At 47.3% G+C, this 26,276-nt stretch overlaps 1 long non-coding RNA gene across 1 annotated transcript in view; it reads left to right on the top strand.

The window, feature by feature from the left end:
* The window catches only part of LOC138304060 (uncharacterized), a 775,383-nt gene that overhangs the window by 284,993 nt on the left and 464,114 nt on the right, over nucleotides 1-26,276 (top strand). Inside the window, exon 2 of the long non-coding RNA XR_011205492.1 lies at nucleotides 20,985-21,076. This is a non-coding gene — a long non-coding RNA (uncharacterized lncRNA). The remainder of the gene's footprint in view (nucleotides 1-20,984; nucleotides 21,077-26,276) is intronic.

The following is a 26,276-nucleotide window of genomic DNA, read 5'->3' as shown; positions in this document are numbered from 1 at the left end:
GCCCTTCAAGTCAAGCACCGCTCCGCTGGGCCCTTCCTGTCAAGCACTGCTCCGCTGGGCCCTTCCTCTCAAGCACCGCTCCGCTGGGCCCTTCAAGTCAAGCACCGCTCCGCTGGGCCCTTCATCTCAAGCACCGCTCCGCTGGGCCCTTCATCTCAAGCACCGCTCCGCTGGGCCCTTCATCTCAAGCACCGCTCCGCTGGGCCCTTCCTCTCAAGCACCGCTCCGCTGGGTCCTTCATCTCTAGCACCGCTCCGCTGGGCCCTTCATCTCAAGCACCGCTCCGCTGGGCCCTTCATCTCAAGCACCGCTCCGCTGGGCCCTTCATCTCAAGCACCGCTCCGCTAGGCCCTTCCTGTCAAGCACTGCTCCGCTGGGCCCTTCCTGTCAAGCACCGCTCCGCTGGGCCCCGCCGTCTCTGTCCGCTCCGCTGGGCCCTTCAAGTCAAGCACCGCTCCGCTGGGCCCTTCCTCTCAAGCACCGCTCCGCTGGGCCCTTCATCTCAAGCACCGCTGGCCCATTGGCAGGGCCGGACCTGTGTCGGGCAGGGCTTCACGAAGCACTCTGGGCACCATGCCTCCTCCATAACCAGTGGAGTCTGTAATCCACCAGATGGACTGTGGCTTTGCACTCCCCAGGATGGTACAGTGGGCAACCCACCCACTGTAGAGACTTGAGAGACTGTGGCTTTGCACTCCCCAGGATGGTACAGTGGGCAACCCACCCACTGTAGAGACTTGAGAGACTGTGGCTTTGCACTCCCCAGGATGGTACAGTGGGCATGGAGGCCCCTCGTGGATCTGGCGTCGTGGACTCATGTGGCTGAGGTGCCCCTCCTTCCCTTCCCCCTGAGGTGCCTGTGGTTTTATTATCTGATGCCCCAGCAGTGTTCTCTCCACTGGAATCGGGTCTCGTGTGTGGGCTTTGCCCATGTGTTAATGCACATTGGCCCACAAACAATGGCATGTACCCAATATGTGCCGGACTTTTGGACTATGTATACATTGTTCATGTTGTGATTTATTTATTAAAAATATCTCATATTTCACTTAAGTTCAAATATGCTTTAATATACTTCTATTTTAATGATCATTTTATTTTGTCTTTGAATTATTCCGTGGGGTTTGGGGGGTGTAAATCTGACTTGTTGCTCTGCTTTAGTGTGTGGGGATTTGGGGGGGGGTGGGTGTGTCGCGTATGTGTGTGCCCGTTACCTTTTCTCCTCCCCCCTCCCCTGTGTCGTAGGTGCAGTACTCACCGTTGTCTCCTGCGGCGGCGTTTGTGCTTCTGGTAGAGGAGCAGGTAGACAATCGCTGGTAGGATGTTTAATTCGGATTCCATGCTGTCCAGATTGCTCGTGGAGTGTATGAAGGTGAGCGTTTTCCCATTCGTGGTCTGTTTCCGCCGTGTTTTTATCGGCGGGGCTCCCGCCCCGGAAAAGGTGGCAGATTGGTGGGTCGTGATAGGGTGGGCGGTACATTGTCTGCCGCCTATCTGTTGGCGGTGATCGCCGTGCTGTTTGTGTGCCCCGCCGTGGCGGTCGGAGTGTTAAAGTGGCGGGCTGTGTTGGCGGTTCCCGCCAGGGTCAGAATTCCATTTTTTTTACCGCCTGCCTGTTGGCGGGTTGGCCGCCGCTTTAATACCGACCGCCAGGGTCAGAATGACCCCCATAGTAATGTGGTTTATATGTCCTGACAGTGAAATACTGCCAATTTCGTTTTTCACTGTTGCAAGGCCTGTCTCTCTCATAGGATAATATGGGGGCTACCTTTAAATATGATTAAAGTGTAGATTCCCCTAGAGAGTAGATGGACATATGGAGTTTGGGGTCCTTGAACTCACAATTTAAAAATACATCTTTTAGTAAAGTTGGTTTTGAGATTGTGTGTTTGAAAATGACACTTTTAGAAAGTGGGCATTTTCTTGCTTAAACCATTCTGTGACTCTGCCTTGTTTGTGGATTTCCTGTCTGGGTCAGTTTGACAGTTGGGTTGTTTTTCACCTCACACTAGACAGTGACACAAAGGGAGCTGGGGTGTAGCCTGCATTTCCTAATTAGCCATCTATGCTAGGAGGGAGGGGTGGAGTGGTCACTCTCATCTGAAAGGACTGTTCCTGCCTCTGATAATGCAGACTCCAACCCCCTGGTGTGTGTCTGAGGCCTTGCCTGGGCAAGGCAGGATTTCACAAGTAGGTGTGAGTCCCCTTTGAAGAAAGGTGACTTCAAAGACTAAAATGGGTATAAGAAGGGCACCCAAATCTACGGACTTTAGAAACACTTCTGGAACCAAGAGGAACCTCTGCCTGGAGAAGAGCTGAATAGCTGAGGAAGAAGAGCTGCCCTGCCTGTGACTGTGCTTTATGGAGCTATCCTGCAGTTGCTGCTTCTGCCAGAGTAAGAGGGCAAAGACTGGACTTTGTGTGCCTTCCATCTTGAGAAGAAATCTCCAAGGGCTTGATCTCGAGCTTGCCTCCTGTTGTTTAAAGTCTCAGGGACAGCAAAGACTTCTGTCTGCCAGCACCTGGAGTCTCTGGAGAGACTCCTACTCTGCCCTGTGGTGCCCATCCAGTTCCTGGGACCTTGAAAGGAGAAGCTGGCAGCCTAAAGACAAGAAAATCCATGCACAGAGCGCCGTGCGGGGAAAAGATTGACGCAAATCCGATCTGCGGCTGAAAAAATGACGCGCTGCCGGCTCCGCAGCTGAGAAACGACGCTCGCAGGAAACGCAACGGAAAAATCGACGCAGGGAGCAGGAGAAACAACGTGCAGCATCGCTGACTGAGGCTGGGAGATCACAACCTGCGCTGCGGGATTTTCGGATCATCGTGCAGCTGGATTTTTGACTCAAGTAGCGCCATGCAGAGTTATTTTTGACGCACACCCGCCCATGCGGGGTTATTTTTGACGCACACCAGGTACATTTTCACCCTAGCAGCGCTTGTGTGTTTTTAAAACTACTTAAAGACTCTTTTTGATTTTTAATTGATAACTTGACTTGTGTATGGTGGATTTTTGTCGTTTTGGTCTTGTTTTGTTTAGATAAATATTTCCTATTTTTCTAAACTGGTGTTGTGTCATTTTGTAGTGTTTTCATTAAGTTACTGTGTGTGTTGATACAAATACTTTACACCTAGCACTCTGAAGTTAAGCCTACTGCTCTGCCAAGCTACCAAGGGGGTAAGCAGGGGCTAGCTGAGGGTGATTCTCTTTTACCCTGACTAGAGTGAGGGTCCTTGCTTGAACAGAGGGTAACCTGACTGTCAACCAAAGACCCCATTTCTAACAGGTTCTTTTACCTTTTATTCATCCATTGTCTGATCTGAGCCTAACGTTGACTGTGATATTACATTGAGTTAAGCATTTCAATACAAAATATCACTGGTAGCTCAGCCAATGTACTTCATTTCTGGCCAGCATCACAACTGCTGTTTCTTTGCCAGAGCCATGTACAACTCTGCCACTGATACTCCTCGGCTGGAAGAAATATTTTGTCAATTACATCTACCTATTGTCAAAACGTAGATAATAAACAACAGTTTTTACTAAATCTACCGAACAGGACCCAACCCTAAAAGACGTGAAGAGTAGCAGTTGATAAGCAGAGATGTAAAACAAATAGACCACAAACCAGCAGCTGTACCTGGATTGCCCTTCAGCAGAACGCATTATTTAGTGGTATGCCTTGTTCCTGGTTGCATAAAGTCACTGGATTCCTAAATTAAAATGTCTACTCTCTTTCCTCAGCTGCAAATAGGTGTGTTCTCTGGGATAAATGCGACCTCTCTGACTACAGGTGAGGCACTACGGCCCAGATTTATACTTTCTGATGGAAAACTGCGCAAATGCAGTTTTGCGTCTAAAAGCTTAGCGCTGGCTAGTGCAATTTTTTTCGCATTGTCTGGGTATCAAATTAATACCATGTCACAAGACGGCGCTAAAAACTGGTTAGAGTCAAAATTGTTGACGTTACCCATTGCGCCTTGTCATATGGCAAAATGACGTTAACGCCGCAAAAATGACTATAGCCTGTTTTACGGCACGTAAATTTGTTGCAAAACGGATATGCAACATTTTTAATCGCATTAGCGTCAACTTCAGATACTAATGGAGAAAACAATGCAAAGGAGAGGTAAAATGGACCCAGAAAGCCAGGAGAGACCCCAGGGTGACCCCATTCAACCAGGAACCAGCCAGGAGGACACACACAAGTCACAGGGGAGGGAGAAAAAAAGTGTTGTTTTAGTGTGAAGGAGCATGAAATACTTGTGAGAGAGGTAACAGAACACCATCATCAACTCTTCATCACCTCCAAACTGCCAATTGGCAGGAGAGAGGCAATCTGGCAGCAGATAGTTGACAAGATCAACAGTGTGGCAGTGACAGAGGTGAGTAGAACAGTAACTGAGTGCAAGAAATGCTGCATGCTTGCAAGTGAAGGACAAAGTAGAAAATGTCAAGGAACAGGAAGGCAGCACTGCAAAATGGTGGTGGAAGTCCAACACCACAAGAGGACCTGGACGAGATGGAGGAGGTGGTTGCAGCGGTCATCCCAGAGGACTTGGTCACTGGAATCGGAGGACAGGACAGCGCAGACTACCATGAAACACCACAAATGCAGGGTAAGTTGCAGAGGGGAAAATAATGCAAAATTGTCAACTGCAAGAAGGGGGAGGAACATGAGGCACACTCAATGCATGTCAAAGGAGCACAGAGGGACACATTGCACATGAATCAAATTGCACCATTCAAACGTAACCAACACATGTACACACACCCTGGTAGTGCCATACCCACAACTACTCTGACACAACAGATACACAACCTGGACATATGTCAATCACCAGGGCTAAATACCTACATGTACATATGCAGCACATAGGGTGGAAGGCATGTCTAATGACTGTGTCTCTGGTTGTTTCATCACATCATCCCTTGCATATAGTCAAACAAACCCTACCAGCATGACCAAGACATCAGAGACAAGGAAGTCAGTCAATATCGCTCCTGGGGTAACGTCATGTTGGTGTCCCTTGCAGTAACACCTTGCAACTGCCTTGTCTCATTGCCAAAACACATGTGTGCTGCATCTTACAGCACACAATTCATTGCAACCTTTCCCCACAGTACCCAGACATGTGCCGGTAGCACCATTACCCCACACACTAACAACATATCCACTTAAGGCAGCCACCACTCCATCATGCAGTAAAGGATGCCCCTCTGGGTGTAGGGAAACGTAATCTGGGCAGGTGCTGGGGGAATAGCAGAGTGGTCCTGTATTACAGGAAACATGCCACTACCCAGTGTAACTAAACTGGTGTAGTGTGGGGCACACATTTTGACGCAGATCAGAACTGTGCCACTAAAGAAAATATGGACTACAGATGGCTGAGCTCACAACTACTCTGACACAGCCATGTGAGACACATAGGAATATGGAAATACCCACACAAATACATCACATGACTATGAACATAATGATGTACAATTTCACATTGATGCGTGGGGGATGGTGTATGGGCAAGTCTGGTGTTGGTAGGACTGCCAGTGCAGTGTACCCTTTGCGGTTGGCAGTATGAGTTACAGGTTGGGATGGTTGAGGGAAATCTGTCTGCTCATGGTAGCTCTGTGGGGCAGTTACCACACCATTTTTGATGGATCAAATAGAGTCAATGCCAGTCGTGGGGTGCATTGGGTGTGACAGGACATGCTGCTCTTAGGCCTGCAAATCAGGCAAATCAGGCAGTGGAAAGAGCAAAGGCCCCTGCTCTGGCCATGCCAGGTGCGTGGGCTGAGCAGGGGCACCCTGGGGCACACCACAACCCATCACCAGCACCTATTGCATGGGGGTGTCACCACCATGCAAAGGCTGGTGGAAAAGCGAGAACATACCTGGAGGGTACACTGATCGTAATACTGGTCTGGTGTCACAAGACAGATGGCATTGCCAGTCTGTAAGCTGCTGGCAAGCTGCCAGTACCAGGCCATTGGCCCATTCCCCATGGACAACATGTGCCACTACCACCTGCGCTGTTGGGGGTGGTCATATAGACAATGTTAGTCAGGTGGTCATAAGACTGCCGGACTTGTAATGAGGCTCCAGGTATGCACCAGAATGACTACCTGCAAAATCACCATCAAACTAGCTTGAGGCCTTGACCTAAGTTCAACTTTAGTTAACTAGCTATGTCCATTAATTATTTTACCATCAGGCACTGTCATGTAGAAAATTATGTACACAGCAACAAATGATACCCATGCTGGCCCTCCCTGGGTCCACCCCTGTGTTGGTGTCAAGTTAGCTGCACTGCCACAGTGCTGCATCTCTTGCATCATAGTGCAAGGATGGCTGCATTGAGGGGGAGACCATGGTTGTGTAGGAAGGAGCACCTTCCAGCAGAGGCAGAAACTGAAATGGAAATCTCCTAGGTCCATGTGTGCTGTGCAATGTAGCACAGATACACAGACATCAACATGAGGAGCAATCAAAGGAAACAGCAGCATAGTGTCCTGGCAATGCCATCCCTGGGGTGGTGTAAGGTATCAGTACTGCCCGGGTGGCTGTGTAACATGTAAGACTGGGTCAGCGGCATATTGCAATGTGTGTTGCTGTGGCTTGACCACTGCAACACCCATTGAAAGGCCCTACCATGCAAATAGGGGCATAGGAAGAGTCCTCAAGAACAAGATGGTGTCAAGCCACCAAAAGGATTTACATCACACTTAGTAGATATGACGCAGCCAATTGCACCACCTGAGCTTCCCCTCATGTGACACCCAGGTGGGGCAAAGGGCGGATAGACTGCAACCATGATGTACAGGAACAATGTTTGGGAAGTAAGATGACAATAAGCCTCCGACAGCAAGTCAGTGACATGAGATATCAACCTCCACAACATTGAAAGATTGATTTTACCCCATCTCTTTGCAGAGGATGATGGCTCTCCTGCTGATCTGCCTGCCCAAGAGTACCCCGGTGACCTGGATGACCAGCTGACAACCATCAGCCAAGAGACTCTCCTAAAAGTTCTGGTATTCCTCCAGACACCACCCGAGTTGCACGGAGGACAAATGATGTAGCAGCCATCCCAGATGCCCCACTCAACACCGCAATAGTACAACCCGCTAGCACTGACACAGCTGAGGACTCCGAGGACCCAGGTACCAGCTTTCAGAGGACAGTGGTAGGAGTCCAGCGGGAGCTGGACAAACAGGTGTGGGTGGGGATGGAGACTGTGGCAGCCGGACTAGAGGGAATGCGCACGTGCCTTGTTATGGCCAATGAACATACTGCAGCCAAATGAGGCAAACACTCCCCAATGCATGCAGTCCAGCAGTGTCTGAGGGACATAGCTGCAGCCATGAGGGAGAGGCCACAACAACTGCCCTCCCAAACCAGCAGCAGCATGATTGAGAACAAGCTGGACTCCATGCACCGGGAAGTGGCCTTCCTCAGGGCAGACATGGCTGTCTACCACTGGTATGTTGCTGCTATCCTGAAAAAAACAGCAGCTCCTACTTGCTGCAGTAATGCTGTATGTTTTTCCACAAATGGCAGCTGCTGGGAATTGGGATTTCATATCTTCAACCACTGAAGTGTGTGTGACCCGCCTCTACCTCTCCACCACTACCATGAAGGGCAGAGGAGACACCATACACATTGGAGGATGAAGATGTGGAACAGATCAGCTTCACTCATAAGAGTTCCCGGTAGCACCAGCCCATGCCACAATGGCTGGGTTCTCCTTTGTCCTGTGCTTGAGATCATGCCAGTGTTAGCACAGTTGGATATGTGCACTCCTCAACCACACACTGTTGACATGTCTGCTATGGACTGTCATTGTCTCTCACTTAACAATTTGCAATTTTTGTTCCTCCGCACTTAACAACACTTCACCCAAGCATGTCCCATGACATTTCCCTCAACCCTGGCCTTGTGTTGTGTCACAGTTGAATGGATTTCACAAATGGGGTCACTGACCTGGACATTGTAAATATCGCACTACAACACTTGTAAATACACACCTCCTACACAAACAGCATGTCTTTGTGTATTGTGACTGCTAGAAATTGAGTCTTTGGTTGGCAGTCAGGTTACCTCCTTTCCAAGCAAGGACCCTCACTCTAGTCACACACAATCCACATTATCCTGTGCCCACCCTCTGGTAGCTTGGCACTGAGCAGTCAGGCTTAACTTAGAAGGCAATGTGTAAAGTATTTGTGCAATAAATCATACAATAGCACATAATAGCACCACAGAAATACACCACACAGTGTTTAGAAAAATAGATAATATTTATCTGGATATTTGCAGGTCAAAATGACCAAAGATGCAATAAGTAAATGTAGAGATATCACTGAAAAGTGATATAATGGTGGTCATTCTGACCCTGGCGGTCTTTGACCGCCAGGGCGGAGGACCGCGGGAGCACCGCCGACAGGCCGGCGGTGCTCCAATGGGGATTCCGACCGCGGCGGTAAAGCCGCGGTCGGACCGGCACCACTGGCGGGGTCCCGCCAGTGTACCGCGGCCCCATTGAATCATCTGCGGCGGCGCAGCTTGCTGCACCGCCGCGGGGATTCCGACCCCCCCTACCGCCATCCAGATCCCGGCGGTCGGACCGCCGAGATCCGGATGGCGGTAGGGGGGGTCGCGGGGCCCCTGGGGGCCCCTGCAGTGCCCATGCCACTGGCATGGGCATTGCAGGGGCCCCCGTAAGAGGGCCCCTACATGTATTTCACTGTCTGCTGCGCAGACAGTGAAATACGCGACGGGTGCAACTGCACCCGTCGCACAGCTTCCACTCCGCCGGCTCGATTCCGAGCCGGCTTCATCGTGGAAGCCTCTTTCCCGCTGGGCTGGCTGGCGGTCTGAAGGCGACCGCCCGCCAGCCCAGCGGGAAAGTCAGAATTACCGCCGCGGTCTTTCGACCGCGGAACGGTAACCTGACGGCGGGACTTTGGCGGGCGGCCTCCGCCGCCCGCCAAGGTCAGAATGAGGGCCAATGTGTCTTAAGTCTCTTTAAAGCAAACAAAGTCTCTTTTAAGCACAAAAGTACCTGGTTTGTGTAAAAAAATCTCCGCAATGGGCCGCAGAGGAGGAGAAGCGTGGCAACGATGGGGGTGTGCGTCGATTTCTAGGGCCGCACATGGTGATGCGTCATTTAGTTTCCACGCAGGGACGGCTTTGCGTCAATTTCTGGCTCTCGGTCATGGATCCTCCTCAGGTTGCGGGGTTTTCAGATGCTCCGGGGTCTGTGCGTGGAATCCTGGCTTGCGGAGCGAAGTCACTAGCGCTGCATCATTCCGGTGGGTGTTGCGTGGAAGTTTCTTCCGCACAGCAGGCGCTGCATCGATCTTCTCCTTGCGAAGTCGGGCTGCGTCGTTCCGGTTCGGCGTGCAGGGAATTTCTCACCACGGGGCAGGCTGTGCATCGGTTTTAGCAAGCTGTGTGTCTAATTCTTGCTGCACAAGGAGTCCAGTTGCAAAAGATAAGTCTTTTTGTCCTGAGACTTCAGGGAACAGGAGGCAAGCTCTATCCAAGCCCTTGAAGAGCACTTCTACACCACAGCCAGGGAGCAGCAAGGCAGCAGGGCAACAGCAAGGCAACAGTCTTTCACAGAAAGCACACAGGTGAGTCCTTTGGGCAGCCAGGCAGTTCTTCTTGGCAGGATTCAGGTTCAGGTTACAAGTTTCTCCAGGAAGTGTCTGCGTTGGAAGAGGCAAAGGCCCTGTTTATATACCCAAATGTGCCTTTGAAGTCGGGGTGACTTCAAAGAGTGGCTTAGAAGTGCACCAGGTCCCCTTTCAGTTCAATCCTGTCTGCCAGGGTCCCAGTAGGGGGTGTGGCAGTCCTGTGTGGGAGCGCAGGCCCTCCACCCTCCCAGCCCAGGGAGACCCATTCAAAATGCAGATGTATGCAAGTGAGGCTGAGTATCCTGTGTTTGGGGTGTGTCTGAGTGAATGCACAAGGAGTTGTCAACTAAACCCAGCCAGACGTGGATTGTAAGGCACAGAAAGATTTAAGTGCAGAGAAATGCTCACTTTCTAAAAGTGACATTTCTAAAATAGAAATATTAAATTCAACTTCACCAGTCAGCAAGATTTTATATCACCATTCTGGCCATACTAAATATGACCTTCCTACTCCTTTCAGATCAGCAGCTACCACTCAAACAATATATGAGGACAGCCCCAAAGCTAGTCTATGAAGGGAGCAGGCCTCACAGCAGTGTAGAAATGAATTTGGGAGTTGTACACTACCAGGACATGTAAACTACATAGGTACATGTCCTGCCTCTTGCCTACACAGCACCCTGCCCTATGGGTTACCTAAGGCAGTTGTTCCCAACCTGTGGTCCGCGGACCCCCAGGGTCCGTGACACATTCCCAGGGGGTCCGCAGGCCTGGGCTGGGAGGAAGGCACTTCTCCAGCTGGTGCGTGCATGTTTTCATATTTATTACTTCCTTTGTTGAGCAGTTTTAAATGCACTGCAAAGCTCCTTGTACTGCAAAAATAAAACCATCAAGCTAACTCAAGTGATTAATGTGTCTGCTGGCGAGAGAGAGGAGTTTTGTGTAGTGGCAGTTTTGACTCAAAAGTAGCGCAGATGGTTAACATGCCTGCTGCAAAGAATGTGTATTATGCCAAGAACAGTATTTTATGTGCATGCACAGTGGGTTACTTCTTTTGTCACAGAGAATATTTTGTTACTGTGCAGTTCAGAATCCTAATCTAGCACAGTGAGCTGTGAACTGCCATTAAAGAGCTGCTTGCAAACCGCATGGCACAAATTAGAAAGTTGTTTTTTTCCTAGTCTTTCATATTCCTTATGCTGCTAAAAAAGGTTTGCTTGTGTAGAAATACATGCTTATTGCTAATGCAGTACTTAATTTGTGCTTGTTGTTTCCGGCACTTTTTTTTGAGGGCCGAAGCTTATTCTTCTGCCTCAAGCATTTGCTGCGAGCAAAAGACACATATGGGAAAGACGGAGGAAGGGTAAAAACGAAAAAGCGTCACAGAGGGAGAAAATAGAAAGCTGCTAGAATGAGCTGAAGTGGCAGGGAGTGACTTTATATGGATTGAAGAGGCCCGAGATGGCTTCAGGATTATGCTGCCTCAGTATTCCGTGTTCCCACATTTTATTGCAGCAGCCGCATGTTTAAGAGGATAGCTTTGGGCACCGGCACACTTTTATTTACAAATTAAGCACTGTGCTAATGTCATCGCTAATCACTGTGCTGTGTTCTGAATCCTAAGTTTGTGCTTCTCCGGAACAAGCACTCTTAGGAAATGCCTACCAGTGTGGATGACATGTGAATCCTACACCTTGTATTCCCCTGTTAAGTGCCCTGACACCCTACAGTGGTATGAGAGATGCAATAAAACAAATTAAGTACATGTGACAGAGAGGCTAGGGAGAGATGAGAGGCCCTTATGGTTTACTTCCTTTCCCCCTCTTTTATTTATGTGAAAAAGCTTTCTTAGATCCTGCATACCTAAAAAATAAAAACAGAAATCGCTCCAGAATGATAGAATCTGACCTGAGGATTCACCGTTCCTAAATAAAACCAAACATTAAAAAGGTAGTTGCCGATATGCAGCGCCAACCTTCCCAATAAAATGTTTTGATTTTTGCATATTTTTTCAATATAAAATAATTTTATCTTTAGTAATTTGAGTATTTATTTGGTGTGTACTTGTTATATTGTTTTGTGAATTACTGTTTTAATGTTTGAAAATTAAATTGTACAAATTGCAGGGGGTCCCTGGCTTCCAGTACTGATTCATTGGGGGTCCTCAGGAGTCAAAAGGTTGGCAACCACTGCCCTAGGACATACCTTAGGGGTGTCTTATACAGTATGTAGACAAAAGGGAGGTTTAGGCTTGGCAAGTACTTTTAAATGCCAAGTCGAATTGGCAGTGAAACTGCACACACAGGCCTTGCAATGGCAGGCCTGAGACAAGGTTAAGAGGCTACTTAAGTGGGTGGCACAACCAGTGCTGCAGGCCCACTAGTAGCATTTAATCTACAGGCCCTGGACACATATAGTGCACAGTACTAGGGACTTATAAGTAAATTAAATAGTCCAATTGGGTATGATCCAATGTTACCATGTTTAGAGGGAGAGAGCATATGCACTTTAGCACTAGTTAGCAGTGATAAAGTGCGCAGAGTCTAAAAACCAGCAAAAACGGTGTCCAAAACGTGGAGGGAGGCAGGCAAAAAGTGAAAGGTGACCACCCTAAGGCTGTCAGATCTAACATGTGTGCCCCCCAGCTGAAAGTGGGGAGAGCTACCCAACCTCCTGGGAGCTCTCATCGCTAAGGCAGAAGTATCTGGAGAGACCATCAGTGTTGGCGTGGTCAATCCCCTGGCAATGCTCCACCGTAAATTCCATCCCATGTAGGGAAATTGACCACCTCAAAAGTTTTGGATTCTCACCCCTCATCTGCCTGATCCATCTGAGGGGCCTGTGGTCTGTCTGAACCCGGAAGTGAGTCCAAAACAGGTAGGGTCTTAACTTCTTCAGTGCCCATACCACAGCAAATGCTTCTCTCTCAATAGCACTCCACCTCTGTTCCTGTGGTAATAGCCTTCTGTTAGTAAAGGCTACTGGTTGGCCTCAGCCCTCCTCATCTAGCTGTGCTAGAACAGCCCCTATGCCATGCTCTGAAGCGTCTGTCTGCACAATAAATTCCTGGGAGTAGTCAGGGGCCTTGAGCACGGGGGCCGTGCACATGGCTTCCTTCAGAGAATCAAAGGCTTTCTGACAAGCCCCTGTCCAATTCACCAACCTAGGTTGTTTCTTGGAAGGGAGTTCTGTCAAGGGTGACACAATGGTACCATAGCCCTTGACGAATCTGCAGTAGTATCCAGTGAGGCCTAAACATGCTCTCACTTCAGTCTGTGTTCTAGGTGGTTTCCAGGCCTTGATAGTGGTCTGGAATGGCTGCACCTTGCCACCACCTACAAGGTGTCCCAAGGTACACCACGGAACCCTGCCCAATCTGGCAATTACTAGCCTTGGTGGTCAGGCCTGCCTGTTGCAGAGCCTGAAGCACCTCCTTGAGGGAGAGCAGCTGTTCCTCCCAGCTGGAACTGTAGACAGCGATGTCATCCAGGTAGCTGCACAGTAGGCATCCTTGCCAGCTAGGACCCTGTTAACCAACTGTTGGAAGGTAGCGGGTGCATTTTTCAAACCAAATGGCCTCACCCGGAACTGGTAATAGCCATCAGGTGTAGAAAATGCTGATCTCTCTTTGGTCCCCTCAGTCAGGGTGATCTGCCAGTACTCTGAAGTAAGATCAAACGTGCTCAGGAACTTGGCAGCGCCTAGTCTGTCAATGAGCTCATCAGCTCGGGGGATGGGGTGAGCATCAGTCCATGTGACTCAGTTGAGACCCCGGTAGTCCACACAGAACCTGAGTTCTGGCTCCGCACCGGGGGCAGTGGCCTTAGGAACCATCACCACAGGGCTGGCCCAGGGACTACTGGATTTCTCAATAACCCCTAAAGTCAACATCTTGGAGACCTCCTACTTGATGCTGGCCTTCACCTTATCCGATAACCCGTACGTTTTGTTCTTCACAGGGGGACTGTCACTCGTGTCAATGTCATGAACACATAGGTGGGTCAGTCCAGGAGTAAGGGAGAACAGGGAGGAGAACTGCTCTAACAGCTCATAGCAGTCTCCACTCTGCTTTAGAGTCAGGGAGTCAGAGAGAATGACACCCTCCACTGACCAATCACCTTCTTTGGTAGAGAGGAGGTCGGGGAGAGGTTCACTCTCCTCTTCCATGCCCTCATCTGTGACCAGGAGCATACTGATCTCAGTCCTCTCAAAGTGAGGTTTGAGCCTGTTGTGATGGAGGACCCTTAGGGGGTGCCTATGGGGTCTTGAGGTCCACTAGGTAAGTGGCCTCCCCTTTACGCTCCTTGATCTCAAAGGAGCCAGTCCAGCGGTCCTGGAGAGCCCTGGGCTCTACTGGCTCCATCACCCAAACCTTGTCTCCACGTAAGAACTCAACCAGAGTGGTCTTCTGGTCACACCACTCCTTCATCACCTCTTGACTGGCCTCGAGGTTACTCTTGGCCTGCTTCCAGAAGCGTTGGGTTTGGTTGAGGAGGGCCAACATGTAGCTGACCACATCCTGGGGAGGTGTCTTGGGAGCTTTCTCCCAGCCCTCTTTAACAGTGCTTAGAGGTCCCCTGACAGGGTGACCATAGAGAAGTTCAAAGGGGCTGAACCCCACCCCTTTCTGGGGCACCTCTCTGTAAGCAAACAATGGGCATGGTAAGAGGATGTCCCACTTATGCCTCATGGCTTCAGTCAGGCCATTAATCATGCCCTTCAGGGTCTTGTTGAATCTCTCTCAACAAGCCCATTGGATTGAGGATGATAAGGGGTGGTAAACCGGTAGGTCACCCCTTATCACACAAGGGGTCCAGTCGCAAGAGAGAAATATTTTTGGTCCTGAGATTTCAGGGAACAGGAGGCTAGCTATATCCAAGCCCTTCGAGAACACTTCTTCACCACAGCCATGGAGCAGCAAGGCAGCAGGGCAACAGCAAGGCAGCAGTCCTTCACAGAAAGCAGTCAGGTGAGTCCTTTGGGCGGCCAGGCAGTTCTTCTTGGCAGGATGCAGGTTCTGGTTAGATGTTTCTTCTACAGGAAGTGTCTGATTTGGAAGTGGCAGAGGCCCTGTTTGTATATCCAAATGTGCCTTTGAAGTGGGGGAGACTTCAAAGAGTGGCTTAGAAGTGCACCAGGCCACTTTTAAGTTCAATCCTGCCTGCCAGGGTCCCAGTAGGGTGTGTGGCAGTCCTTTCTATGAGAGCAGGCCCTCTATCCTCCTAGCCCAGGAAGACCGATTCAAAATGGAGATATATGCAAGTGAGGCTGAGTATCCTGTGTTTGGGGTGTGTCTGAGTGAATGCACAAGGAGCTGTCAACTAAACCCAGCCAGACGTGGATTGTAAGACACAGAAAGATTTAAGTGCAGAGAAATGCTCACTTTCTAAAAGTGACATTTCTAAAATAGTAATATTAAATCCAACTTCACCAGTCAGCATGATTTTATATCACCATTCTGGCCATATTAAATATGACCTTCCTACTCCTTTCAGATCAGCAGCTACCACTCAAACAATATATGAGGACAGCACCAATGTTAGCCTATAAAAGGAGCAGGCCTCACAACAGTGTAAAAACGAATTTGGGAGTTTTACACTACCAGGACATGTAAACTACATAGGTACATGTCCTGCCTTTTGCCTACACAGCACCCTGTCCTATGGGTTACCTAGGGCATACCTTAGGGGTGTCTTATATGTAGAAAAAGGGGAGTTTTAGGCTTGGCAAGTACTTTTAAATGCCAAGTCTAATTGGCAGTGAAACTGCACACACAGGCCTTGCAATGGCAGGCCTGAGACAAGGTTATGGGGCTACTTAAGTGGCTGGCACAACCAGTGCTGCAGGCCCACTAGTAGTATTTAATCTACAGGCCCTGGGCATATATAGTGCACAGTACTAGGGATTTATAAGTACATTAAATAGTCCAATTTGGTATGATCCAATGCTACCATGTTTAAAGGGAGAGAGCATATGCACTTTAGCACTGGTTAGCAGTGGTAAAGTGTGCAGAGTCTAAAAACCAGCAAAACAGTGTCCAAAACGTGGAGGAAGGCAGGCAAAACATTAGGGGTGACCACCCAAAGGCTGTCAGGACTAACAGTGACCCATCTACTAAGTTTAGTAATTGTGATGTGTGTATCCATGTCATTGGTCACAGAATATCAGTACAAGAGTGCAGGACTGTGGGGCACGAAGATACACACAAGGTCCCTAACATGACAAATGTTTATGCTGGTCTCATCCCCTACAAGCAATTCACTGAGTATGTCACAAATGAAGAACACATGTATGCTTCACTCACTATATCTGGCAGGAATGGCTGTAAAACTGTTCTAGGGCAATATCGACAGCTAGGAGTACCAGTAGAACACATTGGTGTGATACAGAGGTACCTAACCTCATTAGTGATTTCCACCTGTCAGTTTTCCAGGATAGAGTTCCAATTTAGGTTGTTGTCAGATGTGCCACAATTCCTGACATTTCTACACAGGACCCCAACACTGACAGCTGAAGTACCACACCTACCTGTCAAATATAAAGTAAACATAGTCATCTTGAGTGGTGGGTACACTAGATGGCAAATGCATGGACAAGTAGGTGTGTTATTGCTGCCAATGTGACAGCTCAGTTGTCAATAGGTCTTCACATGCCAAGAAACGTATTCGAAGGCAGGACAGAATCCCTAGGCCAGCACACAATTTGCACTGTGCACTCATGTGAAGACCCAGAGACACAAGCATATAACACAAAGGGCCTGATTCTAACTTTGGAGGACGGTGTTAAACCGTCCCAAAAGTGGCGGATATACCACCTACCGTATTACGAGTCCATTATATCCTATGGAACTCGTAATACGGTAGGTGGTATATCCGCCACTTTTGGGACGGTTTAACACCGTCCTCCAAAGTTAGAATCAGGCCCAAAATGTGTAGTAGTATGCAAAAATGTTTAATACAATTTCAACTACCCTAAAAAATAAATAAAACCTACCCTATCCTAAACTAACCTATTCTAACTATACTTATCCAACAACTAACGCTATCTACCCTATGTTAAACTTAACTTACACATTTAACACCACACTCTAAACATTGGCCCCCCACCCCTGTTTAGTTACAAGACACATACAGGACAACATATATTAATACTACACATATACTAACTAATCCTAAACAAATATATTTTTATTTGTAAATGTTTTAGAATATTTGTTTTCATTTTTATTAAAGAAAACACCTGGATACTCCAACATGACCCAACACCCACCCACCCACCCACTAATTAACACATAATAAGTTTAAAAAAAACACCCCCAAATACACTTATCTTATATAATCTACATACCTACACTAACCTAACACTAACTCCCTAAATCCCACAGTAAAATATTTTAGAACATCAGAAGGGAGGGGCCAGAACTTGGAGGTGGCAGATCACAGCAGAGTCAAAGTTTTGCCTTCTTTAGTTTTAAATAAAATGTATTTTAACATCTTAGCATTAGCGGCTACCTCTTCCTCCAAGCTGTCCAAATGTTTTAGTACGAGGGATATGTCCCTCTGCAGATCCTGCAGCAACTGTGTGACAATGGAAGCTGGTGGTGTGGGCTGTTGCGCTGATGTGGTTAGAGTTGCAGTTGATGTTGTGGGTGTGGTGCCAGCTGTGCCCCCCTGCAATACTGATGAGCTAGGAGTCTGCTCAGCCTTCTTAGGCAGTGAAGGGGCCCCTTGTGGGAATGCCTACCATTCCCCTGTTACCTTTTCTGCATGGAAGCGGTGAGCCATGCGTCTAAACCCAGACTCCACTGGCAGGATGTGGTGGTACCTCACTGCCCTCTTCTGAAAAGCACACCGCTCATCATTGGTCATGATAGTTTAGGAGTGCTGCCAACTAGGAAGCCAGTAGCCATAGGTCTATCACATCTACATTCTTGTGTCCAGGTGTAGACACCCATAAATACCGGATCTGCCACTACTATGCCTTTCACACCCACTTCCATGCCAGCACATGTTTGGCCTTGACCAGGCAAGCCAATTACATTCCACAAAAGTGAAACATACAAGGAGTGCAAAGGACGGGCCAACATGCTGGGGGACAATTGCCAGCACAGTCCTCCATCTTCATGACAATACAGGACTGCACTAAATTAGGTTCAATTTGGTGCATCCCTGTGTTGTGAGAATGATGGAGTGTGCAACTGCCAATTTACTCACAGCATTGCACTCTGTCATTCTTAATCACATATGGCCCTACCTGTAGCTTGTCACCACCTTATGTACACGATTCTGGTCATTGTGCAGCACGAGCCTCACAAGTCGTGACCCTCTGGTGGTGCTTGGGGATCTTTAAAATGGGCCATAATGTCACCATCCAGCCTACTTTGATATCTGATCATTGGACAGCTTATCACATCTGGCATTGAATTCAACACACATGACTCACTCACACCAAACCCTGGATTACTTCACAGGACACACATTATCATACTTACTGGATACATCTGGGTCTTCAAAACGTGCCGGTTCACCAATTGTGTACGGGGCTGGTCTACCTGTAAGACATGAATGGTAAACCATGCTTAGTGTCAAATCATAGTCACTGAGAATGGACAATAAATTTCAGTGTGAACTAGTTGAGAGGAATGAGCTAGTCATTCTAGTGTAAATCGGTGCAACAGACACACCACTACGATCACACACTGACACAGACACTCAGGTGAGTTAGAAACACACCTCTGTACACTAGCACGGGGCCAGAGACTTCTGTAGTGCTACACCCTGCAAAATTCATATGTGGCATTGTCATGCAGCTGTCTGTGGGCACGGCACCTCCATTGCCAAATGGGACTGTTTGATCATGTCTTTTCCATATGAGGGCCATGCTACGGTGGTAGCAGTGGCAGGACCATTGTCACACCCATGGCATTTCTGCCTGCAACAGATGTAGGTAACAACTATGTCATCATCATAGCTCACAGAGACGCTAATACTCTAGGAATGTGTAGGTTTTGCAAGGTGTTGGGGATTTGCATTACACACCCTGCAATGAACAGAGTTAAATGTGTGCCATCACAAGAAAGACACCCTTAAGGAATGGCAATGGCTGTGGACTCATGTGCAGTTGCCTTGTCTACCTGCAAATTGTCTGCATTGCAACATGTATATATTACAAATACTGGTTGGCCCACCATTGTTGCCATTGTACACTATTGTCAATCCATTGAGGGAGAAGTACATGGGCATTGACATAGCGTTCAACACAGACACACTTGCACTGTGGTCAGAGGATGCATCTGGAGCTGCAGGTTGGTGAGTGATGTGGCAGAGATGGAGATATGCAGTGTTGCCTCTTACTGTCAGTGAGGAGCTGTAGACCAGTGGAACAGACTCTGCACATGTGTGTGGTAAGGGGCTGGTAGAGGCAGTCTATGACAGAACATGAACTAGAACATGGAACTGCCAGTAGTCTCTTCCCAATTCATGTTCAATCTCCCTTACATAGCCTTGTCCAATGACACAAAGGGGCCAATAGGACAACAGTGGTGCAGCACCTGGGACTTGAGTAATGAAAAGTGAGAGCTGCCTTTGCATCATTTTCCAACACATATCAACTCTAATTTACAAATAATGTGTTTAAGATTAATTTTGTGCTGCTAATGCATCACACAATGATGCACAGGTGGTGCTACCCTCTCATAATTCCAGCCCCTAGAGCTGCCTCACATGATGTGTGCCTCTAGGTACACCCCTGACAGCGCCATGTTTGGGCCATCTACACAAAATGGCACAACATGGTATAAGGGGGAGTTGTGTAATAAAAACATGACACTACCCTGGCGCTTTTCAAGACTTATAACTCAGGTACTCAATCTTGTCCTGCAAGGCAGCCAGAAGAGTTTTGAGATAGAAATGCGACTCAATTGAAAGTCTGCTATGATCATGCATTGATTACTCTATGACTGATGTGGCAAAGTTGTCTAATGGTACCAAAAGCCCCGTATACCTTGCCCCCTAAGGTGGGTAAACCCCCTTTGCTTACATAATTGCTGGAGCAGGGTAATGTGCATGAAATGTTGACAAAGTTGCACTATGCATGCATTGCTGCACTTTGGTGACACAATCCATGGAAAATATGGTAGGCTGGCAATGCCTTGGCGTTTCATACATGATACTATGCTGGGGCACAGGTGACGCTATGGGCTCTGAAATGTGTGCCTTTGTGATGGTTGTGCAGGACCCATCAGACATCTGACCTACATTGGTATCATTGCTGGACATGTGAACTCCAGGCCTGAGATGGCGCAGATACTCTTCATACTGGTTGCATACAACCTTTCCACAAGCATTGCATGCAGCACTCCAATTCATCTGCTACTGTCATTCAAGAGCAGTGAATAGTCAATTGTATGCCAATGGGAGACTCACCAACAGTTCTGCCGATCTCGATCCCAAGGTGATTGAGCAAATCCTGCTCCCTGGCCCCAGATCTGCCCAGCGATGCTTCAGCTGGTGCTCATTCCTACCAGTCTTGTAAATGCGCTTCAGGTGGTGGAGGACCTTACCCCACTGCAGCCTCTTAGCCTTGGTCTGGTAGCCAAGGATCACCCGGCCACCCATCTCAACCAACAGTGGCAGGTAGCCTGATACCCGCTATACAAAACCACCAAGCTCATCTGCTGACATTCCAGTCATCCTGCCCTTTCCAGACATGACAACTGATGGTCAGAGTTGACCCCAAAAAAGTCAAAATAAAAGTATAAACGGAAACTTAACCCCACTAACTTATCCCAACTATCCCAAATAACTAACAACCCCGGACAGACACCCCACAGTACAAATACAAAACTGGACAAAAACTAGACAAAACCACAAGTACAGGGACAAAATACATACAAATTTCGACTGGACACGACACAAGGGACACCACAAAGTTCCAAACACAACCAAGACTCAACCACCAGCTCCAATACACAACCACACAGTCACAAAGGCACAGACTGGAAAAAGAAAATGAAACTGCAACCACTGAACCATTGACTGTAGACAGGATTTCCTATTACATCACTTCCTGTCCCCGTGTGTCACGTTTTTCAGTTATGCTTGTTTTAATTTAACAGATTTGACATTTGGGTAGTTTTTTTAGACACATAACGATGTGCGTCATTTACATTGATGCATGACCGATATGCAGCGATTTCGCCAATGGCTGTATGAAGAGGAGTGTGAACGTAGAATTCACGCTAAGGGCCCATGTGTCATTTTCTTTGCATTTGTAGATGTTTTAGACACATTTGCGTCATATCGTTTGGCTCATTTCCTGATTGTGTGTTTTTTTGCTTTGCCCTTAGATGCACCCTGATTCACCATACTCATGACATGGGCTGTGCTGCAATGTGGCAGATAGGATATGGCCACATTTGGTAGTCCACGCAACAATATGGTAAGTGTGTGATTGGTCTGTTACACCAATGTGTGTGTTACGCAGTCAATAGCATGCAAATTTTTGCACGTCATGCATATATATGCATGTGTGACAACAGTGTATCCACATATGTTTGGCATTCAGTACAATGTGATAGTTCTGAAATTTGATTGTGTACAGTGTATTGGTATGTGATGTGTGAGGTTGTCATACACAGCATACAATTTAAAGCTGCATACGCAGGTCAGGCATTGTTGATGATGGGCGCACTATTGCTACATAGGAAATGTGACCCTATATCTGTCTCCATATTTGGACTTGGAATTTATGGAGAGCTGTGTGAAGACAGCAGATTGACTGACATGTGTACATCTTTGGTACATAATGTGTATGACACACTCTGCCTACATTCCAACCAGAATATGGTTGGATCGCATATTTTGGATTTCACTCATTGCATTTACCAATGGTTGTTATTTTTGTATAGTGGACCTGCAGCTCTAGTTGCATATGTTCTCATCCATACTAATGTGCATACCACAGATGTGTCCGTGCAATGAGTGAGGTCATGTTTACCCTATGTCAAGGTTGTGCCCCATGGCAATGGCAGGACAGATTACCATGGATAGACTGTGCAGTCTCAACTTTTTCCACTGGTTAATATCCCTGGGCAAATCATGAAGACCATAGTTACCAATGATGTCCACCCCTCGTCACACATGTTCCATGCAGCCATTGCAACCCTCACACTGAGTTGTGACAGTGTTCAGTTCCAACATGACTTAATTTCTATTTTTCAACATCCCCAACCTCATTTGTGGGCCCCTTGCATACATCCTATTGGGACATGATGCAGTTAGGTGTGATGAGCTATTGATTTGCAAGTTGTCAATGTGAATGTACAAAATATGTTGTGGTCCATGGATTGTGTCCTTCAGTTGTCACATACCACTGATAAGGCTGTAAGTGATGTGTGTGATGGTGGCAGTACAATGCAACACATCACATATGATGCCACGACATCACTTGTCAGATTAGTAACTGTGACATACTCCCTAAGGTTAGACTCACATTCCTATAGTATATGTAGTGGAGATTGAATAGACCAAAGCAGGATTGGTTGTACATGTGAAGTGTTTATTTACAAATGTAACATGGTGATTCCAGTGGTTCTTATGTTTAAGAGTTGTCTACAATATGCTGTCTCCAGCGTACCCCAGCAGCTGTATTGTGCTATTCCCCCTTCATATCGTCAGCATCATTCTCCGCCTCCTCCTCAGGCAGGTCAGAAACCTGGTCATACATTGGGACGTTTATTTGCACACATATGTTGTGGAGGATGGCACATGTGAAGATAATTTTCCATACAATGGGTGGGGCATAAATGAGGCTGCCTCTTGTCAGGTCCAGGCATCTGAATCTGGATTTCAGGATGCCAAATGCCCTTTCCACCACATTGCCTGTCTGACGGTGTCCCTCATTGTGGGCATGCTCTGCTGCTGTGTTTGGGTTTGCAAATGTGGTCATCAGCCACGGCTGTATTCTGTAACCCTGATCCGCTGCAAAGGATAAAAGATGTCAGTTGTTAAAGCTTGCAACAGGTTTAGAATGTAGCATGGCAATTGTCAATTGGAGTTGGTTGTGACTCAGACATGTTTGTGGTATGGTGTGAGTTTCTGGCCTTTTGCTAAGTTTTACTAGCACTGTGTTGTTGGGCATAGCAGTCTTAGGAATTGGTTCAAGGACCTGGGACATATAATTTGGATTCCTAACTGATGTTCAGTATGTATGTGCCATGTGTTGTGTAGTGCATCTTTGTAGTAGTGTGCTATCACTAGTGGGGATATGACACATCCTTGCAACACAATGGGGTCAGATGAAGTGAAACATGGTAGCGCCTTACAAAGCCTGGACATACCAGCCTTTCTGTGTGTGCAGCAGTATGCAACATGCATAGGTGGCACATTCATATGAGGTAAAATAGCAGTTATTTTCCTTATTGCAACTTGCAACCACCAACGATGGGGTGGTGTTTGATATTGGCAATGCCTCAGGTTTTAGGTGACACCTACATTTGAGTCAGCGTCATCATGCTATGTATCTTGTGGTGGCAACGCACATTGCATGCACCTTCCACACAAAGTGCTCCATGGGAGGGGAGCCCTATTTACAATGTGGCTTCAAATCACAAAAGAGTGGTCATCCGCCAACTTGTACATACAGTGCAGGCCATGACATCTTGAGTGGCAGCTGATGTTTGTGCCAGCCATCAGGTGTCTAAGGGTGCGTTTCTCATTGTTTCTGGATGATCAACATTACTACCCTTGTCTCTCCTATCTTCCAATACATGATTCAGCATGTATACTGTCAACACATGCACAGTCTAGACTATGGGATTGGGCACAGCTACTTTGCAAATATGTCCCTTAGCTTGGTGCATGTAAGGTCAGTGATGCCCTAAATACTCCTACAGGGTCCCAAAATAGCATCCATGATCTGCGCTGTCTAAGAGTGACTCTGTCCAATGGTGGGCCGATTATTGTATATGGTACAGACATGATGGTGTTGTGGGTCAGTCAGTGGTGCATGTGAGGTGGCACTACAGTAGGTGTGGTGCCACTTTCACAAATCTGGCACCTGATATGTGATGGTCGGTATATTGTATTCCTATGTGTGTGGCCCAATGCATCAGGCAGATGTATATGCACACTACAGGTAAGTCAGGTATGTGTTGATGAGATGTAGTTGGTATTGGCACCAGTTGTCTGGCATTGGATGTTTGTGCTGGCAGAGACTTGCACTGCATGATTTAATGGTCTGTGCCTCTGTGACTTTCTTTACATGAGCATGGTGTAAGCCGTTGACATTTCTGTGCTATTCTTTGTTTGGTGTAATGTGTGTGTGAAGTGTATGTAGTAGCCAACCTGTGGGTACTTGTAGTGGTTTGTGGATATCTTCTGTTAGCAAGGGGTACATATATCCACCTGTTATTCAGGTGGCGTGCCTGTCAAGTTGTGGGTGTGTTACATACATGTGAGTGTATGTGTTTGTGCTGTGCACTGATTGTGCTTTACTGCAGCATCATGCATTTGTATTGTTACCTGCACATCTATGTAACCCTGGCCATGTGTTTGTGAAGTGGTGTATGTCTTGTGTGTCCTACACGGTTCGTGTGTTTTGTGTATATTGCTAGGTTTATTGACTTACCCACTAGTAGGTCATTGCCATATTGGCCATCCTGGAAGTGTTCCTTGATCCTGGGTGCCTGATTATGTAGGCATCATGGACGCTACCAGGATACGTGGCTAAAATGTTTGTAAATAGTCCACGGTGGTCCACAATGGCCTGCACATTAATGGAATGCGAATGCTCCAGGTTTCTGTATAAATGTTCTTTTGCTGCAGGCGGGACAAGTCGGACATGTGTGCAGGCCATTGCACCCAGCACATGTGTGAAGCCAGAAAATTGGTAAAATCCCTGTTTTATCTCCTGCTCCATTTGCTGGGTGTTGGGGAAGCAGATGTGGCGCGGTGTCAGAGAGATGATTGCGTCTAACACCTTCAGCATGAAGACCGAGAAAGACAGCTGTGACACTTCAGCAACCAGTGCACCCATTGTCTGGAATGAGCCACTTGTTAGCATATGCAGGACAGCTAGCAGCTTTGTGACAGGCGGTATATTATGTGGTGTCTGCAGGCTGGCTATGATCTGTGGCTCAATGTGGTGCAGCAGACATAGATTGGCTTGACGGTTGAGTCAGTATGTCCTAATGAGGTCTTTTTCCCTGAGGCCAATGAGGGTTGCCTGTTCCTGAATATCATCTCCTGCCTTCTGAGTCGCCTTTGTGTGTGGCGTAGTGGTGGTGGTTGCTGTTGTGGTTGTTGTCCTCTGCGTTGCCTCCCGAGCTGGAGCAGTAACACTTCCATCTTGTCCTTTGGGATGCCAATGTTGCTTCTGTGTGTTTTCCTTATGTAGTGGTGTGTTGGACTCATTTTAATGCCTCATCTGACTCAGGCGTTACAATTTGATGTGAATCTGGGTTAACGTCCTTTTTTGGGTTTGCCTCCCACCTGTGTGTCATTTTTGAACGGTTGGATAAATATGGCGCTAGGGGCTTAGAGTCATTTTTAGGACGGGAACACCTACCTTGCATCTCATTGATGCAAGGTGGTTTCACACATCCAGAAAATGACGGTAACTCCAGTATTTTTACGCTAGATGAGTTTAGCGGCAAAATATAAATATGGAGTTAAGTTTGCGAAATGATTCTATTTCAGTGCAAACTGAGTATAAATTTGGGCCTAAATTCTGATAAGTGCAGTAAACTACCAAGTTTCTTGGTCATCAACGGAGCCTCCCCAATAAATACGGTCTTACCCGGTAAAATTCAGCAGATCAAATGTGCCAAATTCACCAGCGGAAAATGGCAAGTATATACAAACAAATGACAAATTTGATGCATTAAGCACCGAATACTGAAATGAGTGTGCTTAGCACCGAATAATATGTTACATCCCATTTTCCATTGGAAAAACTCTGTATAGTACTTATTTACCCCACCAGGTAAATAACTAAGTCAGTGCATTTCATGACCAGAGCCTAAATGGCTTTACTTGCTTGCATTTAGCATTTTACACCTGCTATATCATTCAAATATGAGCTCTATCTAGGGAAAAAGTGTGTTTCCTTTTTTAGGGTCAAGCGCGCAAAGCCCTTTGTCCCTGTTGTTATCTCTCTACAAGCTTGTAACCACACCCATCAGTATGGTTGGTTCGTGGGCTTGCTTTTTAAAATTTGCTTGACTTGATTAGTGAAAGGCATGTATACATCATGCCTTTTCCGGTGTTTAGCCCTCCTCGAGCGCACCTATCAGCTACTGAAAATATACGAGGCTCCATGTTTTCTATTTGGTTTCTGGATTACGTTTTCCATTTATTTCGTAGGCAGCGCGATCTCCCTGGGCCGTAGTCAAGCGATTGCATGACATCGACCCTGTTACACAGATAATTGCACGTTTGCCGGTTACACAGATAATTGCACTTTTGCAGGTTACATGGATGATTGCACTTTTGCCGTTACATGGTTAATTGCACTTTTGCCGCTATGTTTCACTGCGACCGAACGTCTGTTTCCTTTTCTGTGTCTCCTTCACTCTACTGGCGACCGCTGGCTCGCTTATGTGAAACTGTTTTACTTTTCATTACAGTTTATGTGGCAA

The sequence above is a fragment of the Pleurodeles waltl genome, chromosome 7 (assembly GCF_031143425.1).
Source record: "Pleurodeles waltl isolate 20211129_DDA chromosome 7, aPleWal1.hap1.20221129, whole genome shotgun sequence".
NCBI lineage: Eukaryota > Metazoa > Chordata > Amphibia > Caudata > Salamandridae > Pleurodeles > Pleurodeles waltl.
Note: the sequence above shows the minus strand (reverse complement) of the source record. Positions and strands in the feature narration are given on the sequence as shown.